The sequence below is a fragment of the Rhagoletis pomonella genome, unplaced genomic scaffold (genome assembly GCF_013731165.1).
Source record: "Rhagoletis pomonella isolate Grant_MI unplaced genomic scaffold, Rhpom_1.0 Rhpom_scaffold_00006, whole genome shotgun sequence".
Taxonomy (NCBI): domain Eukaryota; kingdom Metazoa; phylum Arthropoda; class Insecta; order Diptera; family Tephritidae; genus Rhagoletis; species Rhagoletis pomonella.
In genome coordinates this window covers 57934952-57941470 of record NW_023458560.1, presented here as the reverse complement: position 1 = coordinate 57941470, position 6519 = coordinate 57934952, and the positions used below count along the sequence as shown (strand labels likewise).

At 41.3% G+C, this 6519-nt stretch overlaps 1 pseudogene; it reads right to left on the bottom strand.

Moving 5' to 3' along the window:
* Positions 1–1808: 1808 nt before the first annotated feature.
* LOC118741997 overlaps positions 1809–6519 on the bottom strand; it is a 50067-nt pseudogene continuing 45356 nt past the window's right edge.

The window sequence follows — 6519 nt, the reverse complement described above, 5'->3', positions numbered from 1 at the left end:
CAAATTTAACTATTTCAAAAATGCATGACTTATATAAAAACGATTTTTGCACAGAAAATATGATTTGCTCTCCAGTTAACGAAAAAACATATAGACGGATATTTTGCGACAATTATAATTACTCATTTTTTAAACCCAAAAAGGATCTTTGTGCTTTGTACTATAAGTATGAGAAGGCGACTACTATTGAAACAAAAAAGGAACTTGAAACCGAATATTGCTTGCATTTAATTAGAAAAGGCGAATGCAATGAAGCAAAATGCTTTGATAAACAAAGATGTAAGGAGGATCCTTCATTTCTTACTTGCACCTTTGATTTGCAAAGAGTTCTCCATATTCCCAGCTCAGATGTTTCATTATTTTATTACTCGCGAAAAATATGCGTGTATAATTTAACTATTTATGTTGGAGATGGGGAAGAAGCGCATTGCTTCACGTGGAACGAACTCCATGGCAAACGTGGAAGCAACGAAATAGGCTCAATCTTGTATAAGTTTCTTCTAAGTCTGCCTGCCACGGTAAAGGAAATATCTTTATTTTGCGATACTTGTGGCAGCCAAAATCGAAATCAGCAAGTAGCTGCAGTATTACTACACGTCTTACATGTTGCCAGTAATTTAGTAAAAATTGAACTTAAGTTTCTAGAATCAGGACATACATATATGGAGTGTGACTCTATGCATTCAGCAATAGAGGTCGCTAAACGGCATAAAACTGCATTTTGCATGAATGATTGGGCTGAAATTTTCAAATCTGCTAGAAGAAAGCGAACAAATAAGTATCAAGTACATATGCTTACGTATAACGATTTTTACAATTTACACGAATTGGCATTAGCAACAATAAAAAACCGTAACAAGGATAAAGAGGGCGTAAAAGTTTCTTGGCTGAAAATTAAATGCATAAAAGTGGAAAAGTCCAAACCTGACACCATATATTACAGATATGATTACACTAGTGACTACAAAGAAATAAATATCAGTGCAGGGAGAGGTCGACCTCGAACGCGTTCTGCTAATCTGAGCCCTGCGTATGAAGCGATGCTTCCGATATCTGCAGCAAAAAAAGCAGATCTTATAAAACTTTGCAATGCCGGACAAATACCAGAGGAAATGGTGCCATGGTATAAGAACTTGCCATCAACAACATTTACCGGAAGGGAATCTTTGCCTTTATTCGAAAGAAGCGATAACGAATCAGATGAAAATTAAAATTGTGCACATGTATTTACATTAATAAAGGGAATTCTGAATGCTAAAGTTGTTTATTTTTTAATTTTTTACAAAGCTATAACAAATTTTTGGACAGGAAAAAGTCACTAAATACAGGTTTGTTAATAACGAAGATTATGGCTGAGTTCTTAAAAAAATAAGCTTGCAGCCGTATTGTCACCTCTCTAGATTTAACGCCATGAAAATTTGAAGATATTAGAGCGTCTGGTTGAATTTTGACGTTAAAAAGTGTTTAAAACCTTAATATCTCAAATTCTTTGTTAGTGTACTTAATGAGTTTTACCTGTCACCCCACGATATATGTATTTAGAATTTATAATAATATATAAAATTAATCATATTTTTATCATAAAAATTATAGCTATACAGCTTTATTCTATCTCGTGTAAGTATATATAAAAATGATGTGTCCTATAATATATTTATATATCTACTTGTTATATACAAATTACATATACATAAACTCAAGCAAAGTGGGCATATGCCATACAACAAACAAACATACATATATGTGTATGTTTGTATGTGAGCACTTCGCCTTTAAGTATTCAAGGTACATTCGCTCGTGGTAAAAAGGTTTAAATATCGTTAGTGTTATATCTGAAAACTATATTTACAATTGATTTAACGCGTTGGCGACTTGCCCACTACTACATATGCACGTAGTTATCAACCTCACTGCCGAGTTTGAATCTTTAGAAGGACGCTTACAATTTAGCACCAGGACTTCTATCTTCCCCGAAAAAGGGCTCACTTTGCCAGTTAAGCTGCGAAATCTTCGGAGCTTTGTGGCCCACTATAAACTAAGCACCTTTATCACATCATCACATTATTAACCTTCGTAAATATCAAATTCCTCTTTAGGTCGATACCAGTCTTCAGTAGCATGTTCGTAGATCGCCGGTCGTACTAGTTGCTCTGCAACATCTATAGGATGCCGTGATCGCTGCTCCTCTGCCGATTCCACGAGCTCTTTGTCACTCACAGCGCCATCATCATCAAAATCCGTTTCTTCCACTACCGTCTCAAAATCATCCATACGCTCGGAACAAGGGCTACGTGATGTGGCTCGAAACTCCATTGGCATCCCATAGCATTTGCAAATGCAACAAGACGGGAAACGAAACCAATCGGAGAAAATGCCACGGCATTCGTTGTGCGGATCGTAGGCGAGTAAACGATGTAGGCGATATTGCTGTTCGCAGCGGCAACCGTCACGACAGTACATCTGACGATTTTCCTGTGTGCACTTCTCCCAGTGCACGTACTGCTCGAAAGGATAGACATTGAGCAGGGCAGCACTTCGCCGCGGGTATTGTTTGCCCAAAATGGTGCAACCACCTCCTCCTTAACGGGACAGGCGTTGCTGGAAAGAGAAAAAAAGGGAGAAAGGAATCAAGATGTGATTGTAAAGCTTAAGCTTGTTTAATTTCCTTGCTAATGCAATCTCTTATTCTCTACCACTTACATGCCACGCATATTGGGACCGATCTTCACTTCCTGTTTAAGCGCATCTTGATATAACTGGCCGTCGCGCAGCACCGGTTTTGTAGACGCAGCAGCAGCAGCAGCAGCCGCGGACGGTGTTGTCTGTGGCGGCGCCGATTGTGGTCTTTGAAATTTCTCGCCAGCAATCTGTTCAGCATGAGCTTGCTCCTCCTTCGCGTCGGTGGTTGTTGCAGTGCTTGACGCTATTGTAGGTTTAGCTGCCGCAGATAACTCTGACTGTGTTGAGGTGAATTTCGTGGCGGCTGTTGTTGGCACAACCGCTTGCTCGCTCAACACTGTAATGGGTGGCAAATCGGCTTTATTTTCATAAAAAGCGTGCTGTTGGTTGCTAAGGTGTACTGCTAATGCCGCGAATGGGTCTGTGGCCACTGCAGTTGCAGCTGTTGGAGCTGTCGGCGCGTTCATGTCTGCGCTAGTTGCGCCGCCGCCGTTTGATTGCGTTGTCCCATTATCGGCGTCCGTTGTGATGTCTGCATCATCAGCGGCGGCTGTGTTCGACTGCTGAGCTGATGTACTGCTGTCTAGCTTGGGAGCGAGCGTTGTGGCACTTTGAGTACGTTCACTTTCATTGGCCGGTTTTGATTTTAATGTCGCACTTTCTTTTCCATCGCCCTCAACAAATATTGGCTGTAGTCCATTCACTTATTGCAATTTGAGATTATGCGTTACCTGTTGCTGTGCAGGCCGTTGTTGTTCCGTATGGTATGCTGGATTTTGTTGTAGAGGTGTGGGTGCGACGGGCGCCGGTGAGTCGGGCGCTTCATTGTGTGCAGGTCCTAATGCAGTTGTGGGTGTGGTGCCCGAGTTTTGGCGATTCAATTATTTGTATATTGTCACCCATGTGCAGCGTCATGGCCGGTGAGGTGGGTATCTCGTAAACGCTATTCGAGGCGAGATTACCATCGTCTTCGGGTATTTCGAGTATGGTTTCTTCATGCAGCACCGTTTCACTAGTTGCGCTAGTGTTTTCACCCGACAATTTCGGTTCCTCCGTAGTCGTTGTCGTGGTGGTGATCTTAGTTGTGCGTCGTCGTAGAGAGGAATGTATTGGTCTATTACGATTAACATAGACATTAATGCGCCGTCTATGCCCGCCCCCATTGAAGCTCATATTTGTTCTTCGTCGATGCGTAGGTTTCAAAGGCTGCTCCTCATCCATCTTGGCTTCCACCTTTTCACTAGACCCCTGTATGTTCGCTTCTTTCCCCACTTCCGGTATTGCCGTCGTTGTCGTCGTCGTTGTAGAAACCGGCCGAAAATGTGGTTCTAACAGCACATCTTTGTTTTTATTACCCGCATATTCTTCTCCTTCCGCATGCATATACTTGGCCGCACGCGTTCTATGCGGCTGTTTCGAATAACGTTCTGCAGCATCTTCAACATCATCTACATCGATCTCATTGTAGAGTATCTCGTCGCGCAGCACCGAAATATGTCGCACATCGCCGTACATTCGTTTCATGAGTCCATGATTTTCGTGTACGAATCGATGTACTGCATGCCACGGATATGCAGAGCCCGGTAGATGACAGTAGGCTTGCCGCGTTAGGTCGCAAGGTATGGCGGCGAGTATTTGCGCTCGTCCACGACGCGAAAGTTTCGGTGTCTGCACGGTGCATGAATTGGTGGAATCGAAACGGAAACCGTCAATTGGCCGACTGATTGTGGTGATGAGTAGCAAAAGGAAGAGGAAATTTATCTGAAAATGAAATGTAAGAGAAATTGTTAATGCTGAAAAATACGAGTATATGGCGGAGCATCCTACTGTCAAAGTTCCCACGCTACAGCTTAAGGAAATTTAAGCATGGAGGTTAAGTTTAGTCAAAGAAATTGGTAAGCAATAAATGAGTTGAGATGGAGGTAGAATTCGATTCAGTACCAAGCCAACCTTGGATTGGGAAATTTATGAAACAGTGCAGTGATATCCATACAACCGAGATCAAGAAGTATTTTTGGCAAGTCTTCTACAAAAGCATAGAAGAATGTAATGAATCCTCCCATAAAGAAGCATTCTTGCGGAGATTCCGCTTCTCTTGGAATATTTAAGTAAAAGGCGGAAAGTTGTACTATGAACAGCGAGGAATGAGCTTAAGCTTCCACTTGATGCCCATTTTACATGCAAACTGGACTCAGAAGAAGCCTCCGGTTTGGGAACGGTAAATTGTATGATTTGATTACATTCTAAATATTATTTATTCAGCATAAAACTAAAGAATTTCGGGCCTATTTCCGGTCTTTGGGATTATTTCGCGATTTTCGGCACTATTTCAGCAAAATGGAGACTACTTCGGGACATCTTTGGGAACAACGGGATGTTCGGGACTACTTTGGAATTTCCGGGAGTATTTGGGGATTGTCGGAACTACATAGAGATTTTTGAAACTACTGCGGGATTTTAAGAATTTTCGGGATTGTCGGAACTATTTTAGGATTTTAGGAACTGTTGCGAGATTTCCGGAACTATTTAGGGATTTTCGAATCTGCTTCGGACCATAGTGTCTACTTAAAGATTTTCGGGATTGTTTCGGGATTTTCAGGTTTCTAGGACTATTTTTCGATTTTCGGGCCCATTTTGGTATTTGTTAGACTACTTCGGAATTTTCGGGAATACCTCTGGATTTTGGAAATATTTCGGGTCTTCGAGACTATTTCTCGATTTTCGGGATTATTTCGGAGTTTTCAGAAATAAAAATTATCTGTGAGTTGTTCTTTTGTGCTAAGATTTGGTGAGTTGAAGTGAGGTGAGCTCAAATAAAGCGAGGTGAACTGAGTTGAGGCTGGATAAGTTGAGGTCAGTGTACGGTAAGGTGTTAATAATAAAGTATTGAAGGCCGGTCCACATAGAACTTTCGCGTTGGTTTTGGCGTTGGAGTTGGTTTGACAGAACGCACGTTAAAAGTATGCCTGCTACAATGAACGCTTGGCAGCGAATGCTGGGGCCACTAAATTAACATACTAACGACAAATAAATCAATATTTCATATCAATAATTGCATTAAAAACGATATTTCTTGCCCGCACTTGATTAAAAAGGAAAAATATTTCACATAATTTTATTTATTTGCAACATCTGACGAGCGAGTTGAGAGTTGGCCATCTTTTTGCTTTGTGTTGGCGTGAGCGTTGTCGACTTTTGGCTATGTAGACGGCCGCATTTGAATTCATGTATTCATAGTCAGCTGTTGAAGCGACGCCAACGCCAACGCAATGCCAAAGTTCTATGTGGACGGGCCTTTAGTTTGTAAATAGTTAGCCACAAGGTGGTGCTCTCGCATTGCTGTAACGACCTGTTGGGGTAGCTGGAGAAGAAAAGCTGCTGGTTGATTGTCTGTGGGGACGACCCTACAGTTTTGGTAAGGTTAATTTTTCTGTACACCTTTTGTGATCTGATTCAAAGGACCTTGAACTTAGTGATTAATAAGTCTGCGCAAGGCGGCCTTTGCTATGTTCACTCGGAAGTAGATACATAAGATACGCCACGCGATTTTTGCCTCAATTGAGGGCATTTGCCTTGCGCTTTCTAATAGAGTCAATTAATCAGGTTTGGTTTAAGATGGGAAGCTACACGTCAGCAAGGATTGTTCAAATATCTTTGAACACATTTTCTATTTATTTATATCTAGCCGATAAGAAAATTCATTGGAAAAATCCCACAAAATTTAAACACATAAAAATAAAGTCTGGTGCATATACATTTATTATATACATACATACAAACAAACATTAAAACTGCCCAGTAGAACTTGGGAGCATCGTACGATTGCTCGGTGAGTACTCC